Source organism: Dasypus novemcinctus, chromosome 26 (assembly GCF_030445035.2).
Source record: "Dasypus novemcinctus isolate mDasNov1 chromosome 26, mDasNov1.1.hap2, whole genome shotgun sequence".
NCBI lineage: Eukaryota > Metazoa > Chordata > Mammalia > Cingulata > Dasypodidae > Dasypus > Dasypus novemcinctus.
Window position 1 is genome coordinate 51,644,278 of NC_080698.1, and position 12,341 is coordinate 51,656,618.

The following is a 12,341-nucleotide window of genomic DNA, read 5'->3' on the forward strand; positions in this document are numbered from 1 at the left end:
TTCTGAAAACAAACTATCACTTTGCTTATAAAATGTAACCTGGCAATTAACCTGTAGCTATCACCTGCATTACTGCTGTGATAGCACTATAACAAGAAAAACAGTAAACATTCTCAAGCTTACTTAAAGGTTCTATTCATTAACAGAAAATCTTAAAGGTCACATTTTGATATATGTCAAATATTATGGAAGGTCAAATGTAGTGCCCAAAATACCAAAGACTGGAATGTTGTAATAATTAACAACACTATAAAATTGCTGACAGTAAGAATGAAACCAGTAAAAGAATTCAATAATGCCAAAGTTTTTTTAGGACACCCCTATTTTCTTCTTCATACAATAAAACTCAAATAATTGCTGCTCCATTTATTAAAAATCCCCAAATAATTATATTGAGATTCCTGGTTTAGCACAAACAAGTACAACTGCAAGCCAAAAGTGCTTTGGTAAAGAAGGAAATGTAGGCTTCTCTTTTATTTACTTACCTTCTCCAAAAGGTAAAGTTCTTATACGTAAACTAGAGGAACCGGAGGAAAGGGGATGGAAGAAAGAGTGCATAGGAGAAAGAGGAGAGGAGGAGATAGAATGAAAAGGAGGAGGGAAGAACAGGGAAAGGCAGCCGCCTACAGACCACCAGGTATTTCTCCTGATTTTATTAAATTCTCAGACTTTTCAACAATTACTTTTCCACTACAGTTTTGCCAGACATAATACACCATTAGTTCATATTCAGGAAAAAAGCTGTTCCAAATTAATATCAGAAATAAGTGGAAAAAATATACTTTCAAAATTCTGTCAAATGAATAGGAGGAAAAAAAAGGATTAGAAGGGTGCCCTACAAAACCATTCCTAATTATTTACATTTTTTTTTTCTTTTTTTTTTATAGATTTGGTGACCAAAGCTTTTTGGTATGGCCATAAACAAAGTTAATTTCACTGTCTATAAAGAATTAGGTACTTGCCTTCATCACTCTTCCTCAAGTACTTCTAAGGTGTACAGAGATCCTTGTATGAGAAGCTGAAAAGCAAACATTAAGAATTACAATGTGAGAAACTTTGGGGAAATTTATCTATTATAGAGATCTAGATAAACAATGAAAGAAGAGAAAAATATTAACGGTAATTTAATTCTCGTTGGCAGGATCAGGATAATTTTTTTCTAGATTCGCCAATATTTTCTAATTTTCCAAAAATAAATTGTAATCAAGAAAAAGATACTTTGGAAAAAAATATTAACTTGTCAGTACTTTAAAAAGGTTAAGTGGCACATGTTCTAAGTAGCAATGAATATTTTAATGCTATGATACAGAATAAGGAATGGACATTCCATTATTTCTAATCTTAAAGTAGCATAAAATATAAAACAAATACATGAAAACAACACAATTTTAAAAGCAGGGGCAGGGAAGCAGACTTGGCCCAGTGGATAGGGTGTCTATCTACCACATGGGAGGTCCACGGTTCAAACCCCGGGCCTCCTTGACCCGTATGGAGCTGGCCATGTACAGTGCTGATGCGTGCAAGGAGTGCCACGCAGGGGTATCCCCGTGTAGGGGAGCGCCACGCACAGGGAGTGCGCCCTGTAAGGAGAGCCACCCAGCGTGAAAGAAAGCGCAACCTGCCCAGGAATGGCGCCACACATGGAGAGCTGACACAGCAAGATGACGTAAAAAAAAGAAACACAGATTCCCGTGCCGCTTACAACAACAGAAGCGGACAAAAAGAACATAGCAAATGGACACAGAGAACAGACAACTGGGGCGGGGGTGGGGGAAGGGGAGAGAAATTAAATAAATAAATAAATAAAATAAAATGTCAAAAGGTATTAAAAAAAAAAAAAAGCAGGGGCAACTCAAAAATCCTTTTCTACCAGATATAACAGAATCAAGATGCACTGAAATTCAGATTTTCCTGGAAAACTAGATTCAGAAAGCCATTATCAGGGAAGCAATTTAATCAGTCAAGTGCTATATGCTCAGCATTAAACATACCAAAAAAAAGCCATTGAGCAACTCACAATCTAGGATGGAAAACAAGATCTACATACTTGAACTACTGGAAAACAGAACAGAACATAAGTAATGCTCAAGTGAGTTAGGAAATCTTCAATTGCCATCAGAAGTCAGAAAGATCAATTTGGATTGGATTTGTTTGGGAAAGTTCAAGAAGAGGCTTTAACTGAGACTTGAAGGATGAGAAGATGTAAGGATAAGCAACAAGATGTGAGCCAAGACTTCCATTAAGAAAGAAAAGTAAACATAGTTAAGTTTAGGGGCCAGTAAAGAAGCCAGATGATTGTAATGGCAGATATGCATTTCTGAGTGGGGGAAATAAGACTGATTAGGTAAGGGTTAGTAGATAAAGGGCTTCAAATGGTAGGATAATTCCTTTTTTTTTTTTAAGATTTATTTATTTATTTCTCTCCCTTCCCCCGCCCCACCTCGGTTGTCTGTTCTCTGTGTCTATTTGCTGCTGTGTTCTTTGTATGCTTCTGTTGTTGTCAGCGGCACAGGAATCTGTGTTTCTTTTTGTTGCGTCATCTTGCTGTGTCAGTTCTCCGTGTGTGCAGCGCCACTCCTGGGTAGGCTGCACTTTCTTTCATGCTGGGTGGCTCTCCTTATGGGGCGCACTCCTTGCACATGGGGCTCCCCTACGCAGGGGACTCCTCCGTGGCAGGGCACTCCTTGCACACATCAGCACTGTGCGTGGGCCAGCTCCACACGGGTCAAGGAGGCCCGGGGTTTGAACCACAGACCTCCCATGTGGTAGGCGGACGCCCTATCCACTGGGCCAAGTCTGCTTTCCCTGGTCCCAACTTTATGTCCTCTCTTGTGTGTCTCTCTCTGTCCTTTATTTCATAAAATTCTGCATTGCTTTTCCTTCGAGGCAACTAATTGCTGACTCAGCGCAGCACCTGGCGCCCAATGTGAGGCCCAAAGGGAAGCTCAGCAACTGGCACTGAAACAGGGACCCGAAGGGAAGAAGGATCACCTGGAGCAAAACTCAAGTTGGTATAATGGCACAGAGCCCCGAGTGGTTTGGAAATCCTTCAAAGTCCTCGAGGGTTTGCTTGTATTTCCCCAGGAGATGGAGAACATCCTGTGTGGGTATCAGCTCATCAGATAAAGCCATACCATGAACGCCAAGAGACACAGAAGTTCCTATGGAACCCAGAACCTCCGGTCATGCAGATGGAGAGACAGACACTGGAAACTATACAGTTGGGTCTCATTCCGAAGAGTAGAGTGGCTTTACATCAAAGTATCTAAACTACAGAACTTGTTCAAGAATGGCATCATAAAGCAAGTATGGCTTAGGGACAGAAAGAGATTAAGAAAGAAATCGAGAGGAGGAAAACTGGAAAAGAAATGTTGAATTATAAAAGGAAGGAATGAAGAAATTCTAGATCAACAGATTTGGAACTGCTTTTGTGTTTGTTCAATGTCAGTGTGTGTGTTCTAATTATTTCAGTGTGTGAAAAAGAAAGAGAAAAAGGAAGGAAAAAAGAAAAGGAAAAAAAAGGAAAAAAGAAAGATAGGAAAGAAGAGCAAGAGAGAAAGGAAGAAAAGGAAAGAAAGAGAAAAAGGAAGAGGAAAAAAGAAAGGTCAGTATATATTTTCATGTGTCTGGTGACAAAATTAAATAAAAGGTTCTGAAAGAGCTCTATTCAAATGACCAAAAAATTAAATAAGCGCTTTCATTATTATCTAAGTTTAAAATATTAATGAGATCGCTATAGTTATAAGTCTTGATTAATAGAATTACTATAAGTTTCTTCATAAAAAATAGGTCTTGCTTAAATTGAAATGAATAATTTAGTTTTTTTCATAGGATAAAATGAAAGATGTAAAAGTTAAGCAAATATTGAAAAAGGTAAAAAGTTTGTGGGAATGCGAACTGAAATTTCATAAGGTATATTTTGTCCTAAAATAAAATGGTTAGTATGGAGATATGTGGGACAGAACTAGTATGCACATAGCAAGCTGTAAAAGTACTGTACTAGCATTCAGTGAGATAATGTGTTTTGTAAAAGTAAAACAAGCCTGAATGAATACAAAAAGTACAAAAACTGTGTGAAAAGGTCAAAATGGACTTTTGCAGTTCTTCAAGGCTTTCTGCCCTGGTCTGATGGCAATGAATCTGGCTGCAAAGAAGAAACCTGTGGCAATGACCCTACTAAAAAACATGAGAGACAATGGTATTTTAAGGGCCTGGAATAAGCAAACAATCGGGACAAGCTGTAAGGTCCCTGCTACTCTATCAAATTATTAAATGTTGTTTGGTTGGGTTAAGACAAAACTGTACTCTCTGCTATACCTGATAAAGTACAATGCTTTCTCATGTTAATGGAATTTGTAATATTGTTGGAATACTAAAAATCTTTTATTCCCTGAGATGTGTTCATTGGGAAAGGTCCTTCATGGGAGTAAGAGGACCTCCAGCAGGCTACTTAAAAAAAGGGAGAAGGTGAATTGGATGTGGCCAGCACTAATATTGGCCTATATAGCTTTGCCGGTTGGGAATCTTAAGCCCATGAGAAATGAAAGTCTATTTATTAAATGTCTGCTAGTTGGAAGTCTTATTGTTTGTTGTTGCAGTTATGGATTATGTATAAAATGCTTGAATACTAATCAAAACTTTAAAAATGTAACATATTGTATATTTATGTAATTTGATGAACTGAAAGTGATACATAAATGTACCTTATTGAATGCATATGTAAATCTCTTGTTTTAAATTTGAACATTCCTGGGACTGAAGGTATTGAGAAAAAATTTAATGAGTATTGTTCAAACCTAAAAGTGAAAATATCATGCAGAAAGCTTTGTTAATAAGTGAACCAATGCCTTATGGGTCAGCACTTTTCACTTGTTATTTTTAATCAAGATTCTGGTATCAGTTGCTGGTTCAGGACTTCCTAGCCATGAGCTAGATGTTACAAAGCATTTAATCTAGCAGAACACTTTACTGGAATATACCTAGTTTTTGTGTGAACTCCTATGTGCAAAAACAAAAAGGGGGAAATGTGGGAAAGAGTTTAAATTGTATTTGAACTTGGTATGACCCGTTCCTTATTGTAAACATTGCATTTGCTCCTTATTGTAGATGTTGCAATTGTTCCCTATTATTATAGATGATGTTGCAGTTGATAGCAAACAGCTGCTTCTAGTTTCCAATAAATAAGAGGTGGAAACTAGAGTCGAGGCTCTCAGCTTCATGAAGCTGTGAGTCCCCTGGTCCCATCTTTATCTCCTCTCATGTTCTCTCTCTCTGTCCTTTATTTCACAAAGTTCTGTGTTGCCTTCCCTTCAAGGCAACCGACTGCTGACTTAGCGCAGCATTTGTCCTTTTGTGTCTGGACTGCTTCACTCAACACAATGTCCTCCAGGTTCATCCACATTGTCATAAGCTTTATGACTTCATTTCTCCTTACAGCTGCATAATATTCCATTGTGTGTATTACACTACAGTTTCTTTATCCATTCATTGGTTGCTGGACACCTGGGCTGTTTCCAAATTTCAGCAATCATCAATAACACCAATATGGGGAAGCGGACTTGGCCCAATGGATAGGGTATCCACCTACCAAACGGGAGGTCCGCGGTTCAAACCCCGGGCCTCCTTGACCCATGTAGAGCTGGCCCATGTGCAGTGCTGATGCACACAACGAGTGCCGTGCCACACAGGGGTGTCCCCCATATAGGGTAGCCCCAGGCACAGGAAGTGCGTCCCATAAGGAGAGCCGCCCAGTGCGAAAGAAAGTGTAGCCTGCCCAAGAATGGCACTACACACACGGAGAGCTGACACAACAACAAGATGACACAACGAAAAGAAACACAGATTCCCAATGCTGCTGATAAGGATAGAAGCGGTCACAGAAGAACACACAGTGAATGGGCACAGTGGGCAGACACCTGGGGGGCAGGGGGGAGGAAGGAGAGAGAAATAAATACATAAATAAATAAATCTTTAAAAACAAACAAAAAAACACCGATATGAACACTGGTATGCAGATGTCTGTGTCACTGCTCTCAATTCTTCTGGGTATATACCCAGTAGTGGTCATGTGGCAAATCTATATTAAGCTTCTTAGGAACTGCCAAACAGTCTTCCACAGTGGTTATAAAATTCTACATTCCCACCAACAGTGAGTAAGTGTTCCTATCCCTCCACACCCTCTCCAACACTTGTAATTCTGTCTTTTTAAAAGTAGGCATTCTGGGAAGCGGACTTGGTCCAATGGATAGGGCATCCACCTACCACATGGGAGGTCCGCGGTTCAAACCCCGGGCCTCCTTGACCCGTGTGGAGCTGGCCCACGCACAGTGCTGATGCGCGCAAGGAATGCCCTGCCACGTGGGGTGTCCACCACATAGGGGAGCCCCATGCACAAGGAGTAAGGAGAGCCCAGCACGAAAGAAAGTGCAGCCTGCCCAAGAATGGCGCCGCACACACGGAGAGCTGACACAACAATATGACACAACAAAAAGAAACACAGATTCCCGGTGCCGCTGATAAGGCTAGAAGTGGTCACAAAAGAACATACAGCGAATGGACACAGAGAGCAGACAACTGGGGGGGAGGGGGAATGGGAGAGAAATATTTTTTTTTTAATCTTTAAAAAAATAAAAGTAGGCATTCTGATAGGTGTGAAATGATATCTTATTATCATTTGATTTGCATGTATCTAATCACTAGTGATGCTGAACATTTTTTGATGGTTTTTTTTTTTTGCCATTTTTATTTCTTCTTTCAACAAATGTCTATTCACGTCATTTGCCAATTTTAAAACTGAGTCATTCGTCTTTTTATTGTTGAGTCATAGCATTTCTTTATATATCATGGATACTAAACAGCAGATATGTGATTTCCAAACATTTTCTACCATTGAGTTGGCTACCCTTTCAAACTTGTGGCAAAAGTGCTGTGAGATGCAAAAGTGTCTAATTCTGAGGATGTCCCATTTACCTATTTTTTCCTTTGCTGCACATGCTTTGGGTATAAGGTTCAAGAAACCACCACCCACCACAAGGTGTTTAAGATGTTTCCCCATAGAGAGATTAAGAGATGATGAATTTTCTGGTTTGTCTGTTTTTCTGTTTATCATTATCTGGAAATATTGAGCATGCTCTAATGGTGACTGAAGTGATGAATGCACAACTGTGTGATTATACCAAATACCACTGGTTGTAAAATTTGAATAAACTGTATGCTTTATTAATATGTATCAATAAATTTTTTTGTTTAAATTTTTTTAAAAAAGATGTTTCCCTACATTTTCTTCTGGTAATGTTATAGTCCTGGTTTTTTTATTTGGATCTTTGACCCACTTTGAGTTGATTCTTGTACAGGAAGGGGTCCTCTTTCATTCTTTTATGGCTTTCCAGATCCCCCAGCACCATTTGTTGAAGAGACTGTTGTGTCCTGTTAACATGGCTTTGGTGGGTTTATCAAAAACTAACTGGCCATAGAGGTGAGGGTTTATTTCTGGACTCTCAGTTCTGTTCCACTGATTGATGTGTCTACTTTATGCCGATACCACACTCTTTTGACTACTGTCGCTTTGTAATATGTTTCAAGGTCAGGCAGTGAAATTCCACATTGCTCCTTTTATAGAATGCTTTTGGCTATTCAGGTGCACTTTTCCTTCCAAATGAATTTGGTAATTGCCTTTCTATTTATGTAAAGTAGGATATTGGAATTTTGATTGACATTGCATTAAATCTATAAATCAGCTTGGGAAATATATTAGTCAGTCAAAGGGGTGCTGATCCAAAATATCAGAAATTGGTTGGTTTTCATAAAGGGTATTTATTTGGGGTAGGAACTTACAGATACCAGGCCATAAAGCATAAGTTACTTCCCTCACCAAAGTCTATTTTCACATGTTGGAGCAAGATGGCTGTCGACATCTGTGAGGGTTCACACTTCCTGGGTTCCTCCCTTCTGAGGTCTTGCTTCTCTCTGGATTCAAAGTACCTTTCTTCCTGGGGCTTGCTTCTCTTTCCTCTGTGAGCTTACTTCCCATGGTGCCAGCTTAAGACTTCAGTATCAAACTCCAACATCAAAACTCCAACATTAAGAACCCTCAACTCTGTCCTTTGCCATGCCTTTTATCAGTGAGTCCCCATCCACCAAGGGGTGGGGACTCAATGCCCTAATCATAACGCAATCACATCCAGGTAGAAACCAGATCACAAACATAATCCCATATCTATTTTTGGAATTCATAACCCTATCGAACTGCTACAGGAAGGACTGACATTTTCACAATATTGAGTCTTCCAATCCATGAAAACGAAATGTCTTTCCATTTGTTTACATCTTCCTTGATTTCTCTATCCATTGCTGTGTAGTTTTCTGCATATATGTCCTGCACTTCTTCAGTTAAATTGATTCCTAGGTATCTGAGTCTTTTTGTTGCTACTGTGTACGGAATTTTTCCTGATTTACTCATTAGATGTTCAGTACTTGTGTACAGAAACATTACTGATTTTTGAGCGTTGATCTTGTATCCTGCCACTTTGCTGAACTCAACTATTAGCTCCAGTAACTTTATTGCAGACATTTCAGAATTTTTTAAATACAGGATCATCTCATCTGTGAATAGTGAGATTTTTACTTTTTTCCTATTTGGATGCGTTTTTGTTTTGTTTTTTTTTTTCCGTTTTTGTTTTGCTTTTTTTCCCTTGTCTAAGTGCTCTAGCTAGAACTTCTAGCTCAATGTTGAACAACAATGGTGACAATGGGCATCACTGTCTTGTTCTCCATCTTAGAGGGAAAGCTTTCAACCTCTCCCTATTGAGTACAATGTTGGGTATGGGTTTTTTCACATGTGCCCTTTATCATATTAAGAAATTTTCCATTGAATTCTATCTTTTAGAGTGTTTTTATCATGCTGAATTTGTTGAATGCCTTGTCTGCATCAATTGAGGTGATCCTGTCATTTTACTCCTTTAATTTGTTAATGTGGTGAATTACATTAACTTATTTTCTGATGGTGAACCACCCCTTGCACACCAGGAATAAATCCTACTTGGTTGTGATCTGTAAGTCTTTGATATGCTGTAGGATTCTATTTGCAAGTATTTTGTTTAAAGTTTTTCTATCTATGTTTGTTAGAGAGGTTGGTCTGTAATTTTCTTTTTGTGTAGTGTCTTTATCAGACTTCGGTATTAGGGTGATGCTGGTTTCATAAAATGTGTTGGGTAATCTTTCCTCCTCTTCACTTTTTCGGCAGAGTTTAAACTGGATTGATGTTAATTCTTTTCAAAATGCTTGGTAGAATTCACCTGTGAAGCCATCTAGATGGTCCTGGACTTTTCCTTGTTGGGAGGTTTTTGATAACTGATTCAATCTCTTTAAAATGCAATCGTTTTGCTAAGTTCTTGTATTTCTTGTAATATCAGTATAGGTTGTGCATTTCTAGGAATTTGCCGAATTCATCCAGGTTGTCCAGTTTGTTGGCATGCAGTTTCATGTAACTTTATTTCTGTGGGGTGACTTGTGATTTCCACCCTTTCATTTCTGATTTTATTTATTTGCATCTTTTCTTTTGTTAGTCTAGCAAGGGGTGTGTCAATTTTATTATCTTCTCAAAGATCCAGCTTTTAGTTTTGTTGATTTTCTCTATGGATGTTTGGTTCTCAATTTTATTTAACTCTGCTCTAATCTTTTTTTTTTCTTTTTCCTGTTCTAATCTTTATTATTTCTTTCCTTCTGCGTTCTTTGAGAATGGTTTGCTGTTCTTTTTCTAGTTTCTCCAGTTGATTGATAAGATCTTTGATTTTAGCTCTTTCTTCTTTTTTAATATAGGTGTTTAGGGCTAAAAAACTTTCCTCACAGGACTGCCTGTGCTGTATCCCATAAATTTTAATAGGTTTTTTTTTTTTTTCATTTTCATTTGTCTCGTTATATTTACTAATTTCACTTGCAATTTCTTCTTTGACCCACTGATTATTTAGAAGTGTGTTGTTCAGGCTCCACACATTTGCGAATTTGCCTTTCTCACTTATTATTATTTCCAGTTTCATTCCATTATGATCTGAGAAGGTGCTATGTATAATTTCAAGCTTTTTATATTTATTGAGACCTGCACTGTAACCTAACATGTGGTCTATCCTAGCACAAGATCCATGACTACTTGACAAGAATGTATAACCTGCTGATTTGGGGTACAACATTCTGGATGTTATCTGTAGATCTAGGTCATTTATCATATTGTTCAAGTTCTCTATTTCCTTTATAATCTTCTGTCCAGTTGTTGTAGCTAATGATCTGAGTTGTGTACTGAAGTCTCCAACTATTACTGCAGAGATGTAGATTTCTCCCTTCAATTTTGCCAGGGTTTGCCTTAAGTATTATGGGGCACACTGGTATGGTGCGTAGGTATTTATGACTGTTATTTCTTACTGATGCATTGTACCTCTTATTAATATATATTGGCCTTCTATATCTCTTAAAACTTTTTTGCATTTAAAGTCTGTTTTGCCTGGTATTAGTATAGCTACCTCTATTCTTTTTGGTTACTGTTTGCATGGAGTATCTTTTTCCAACTTCATTTTCAGACAGTTTATATCTGTTTATATCTATGGGTCTCAGGTGCATCTCTTGTAGGCAGCATATGGATGGCTCAGGCTTTTTTAATCCATTCTATCAGCCTATTATCTTTTGATTGGGGAGTTTAATCCATTCACATTCAATGATATTAGTATAATTTCATTATTTATTTCCACCATTTTATTCTTTGGTTTTCATATGTCATATCTTATTTTCATCCTTCTTTTTACTCTTTTGGTTATTCTTTCTGCTATTCTTTTTTCTATACTTTCCTCCAAGCCTCTCTCACCTGTCTTTTTCTTTCAGGCTATAAGGCTTCCTGTAATATTTCCTGCAAAGCTAGATTCTTTTGTATGAACTCTCAGTCTCTGTTTATTTGAGTATTTTAAACTCACATTCAAATTTAAAGAACAACTTTGCTGGATAAAGAATTCGCAGCTGGCAGTTTTTCTCTCAGTATCCAAATTGTATCATACCACTGTCTTCTCACCACCATGGTTTCTGATGAGAAATCTACACTAAGTCTTACTGGGTGTCCCTTGTATGTGATGGTCTACTTCTCCCTTGCTAATAATCTCAGAATTTTCTCTTTATCTTTGACCTTTGGCATACTGAGTGTCTTTGAGTGAGTCTCTTCACGTTTATTCTGATTGGGGTAATGCTGCCCTTCTTGAACACATAAGTTCATTTCTTTTGTGAGAACTAGGAAATTTTCAGCTATTATTCCTCAAATACTCTTTCTGCCCCTTTTCTCTTCTCTTTTCCTTCTGGAACTCCTAGAACACGTATGTTGCTGCATTTCATGCTATCATTCATCTCCCTGAGCCCCGGCTCAATTTTTTCCATTCTTTTCCCTCTATTTTCTCTCTTCAATTCCAGTTGCTCTTTCTTCTGTATCATTTACTCTTTTATCATTTCGAATCTGCTGTTTATATGCCTCTAATGTGTTTTGGATCTCACCTTTTATGTCTTTCATTCCCAAGAGCTCTGTTACTTTTTTATTCAGGTTCTCAAATTCTTCTTTGTGCTCGCTCAATGTCTCCTTGATGTCTTTCTCTCTTTAGCCATATTGTCTTTCGGCTCATTAAAACTGATTTTGGAAATTGGTGTGCAACTCATTGACTTGTTGTCTCAAATCCTGCGTCTCTTCTGGGGCTTTGATATATTCCTTTTCTTGAGCCATTTCTTCCATTTTTTTTAATGACATCTGATTAACATGGTGACTTTATTGAGACGCTCGATTTCTCTTTCATAGGGATAGTGGCAGGAGGATGTGTGTTACTACTGTTCTTCGATTCTTGGTTCAACCTGTTCTGGGTGTTCAGGACTGTCCCTGTTTGCTGCTCAAATCTGGGCCCTGGACCCAGTAATGGGCTGCAGATCCAATTCCTAGGGTGCTGGGGAGGCAGGATTGTAAAGGTCAGGAAAAGCCCCTTACTTTTTTTTTAATCCCTGCCCCCTTGCAGCTTTTTGTGTGCTGTCTGCTCTCTGTGACCATTTGCTGTATGTTCTTCTGTGTCTGTATTTATTTATTTAATTTCCCCTCTTCCCCTCGCAGCTTGCTTGCTGTCTGCTCTCTGTGTCCATCTGCTGTGGCTTCTGTGTTCTCCCTTGTCTCACTTCTTTTTGTTGCATCACCTTGCTGAGTCAGCTCTCTGCAGAGTCTGCAACCCGGGTGGCACTCCGCAGCATGCAGGTGAGCCTGACTTCACAAGGAGGCCCTGGAACGCAAACCAAGGGCCTCCCATATGGTAGATGGGGACTCATCTGATTGAGCCACA

General features: G+C 38.5%; 1 protein-coding gene across 5 annotated transcripts in view; it reads right to left on the reverse strand.

The window, feature by feature from the left end:
* TMCC1 (transmembrane and coiled-coil domain family 1) overlaps positions 1-12,341 on the reverse strand; it is a 250,360-nt gene that overhangs the window by 189,973 nt on the left and 48,046 nt on the right. For all 5 annotated transcript variants that reach the window (XR_011647564.1, XM_058288860.2, XM_058288862.2 and 2 more), the window contains exon 2: positions 963-1,018. The gene's annotated coding sequence lies outside the window, so the exon portion shown is untranslated. The remainder of the gene's footprint in view (positions 1-962; positions 1,019-12,341) is intronic.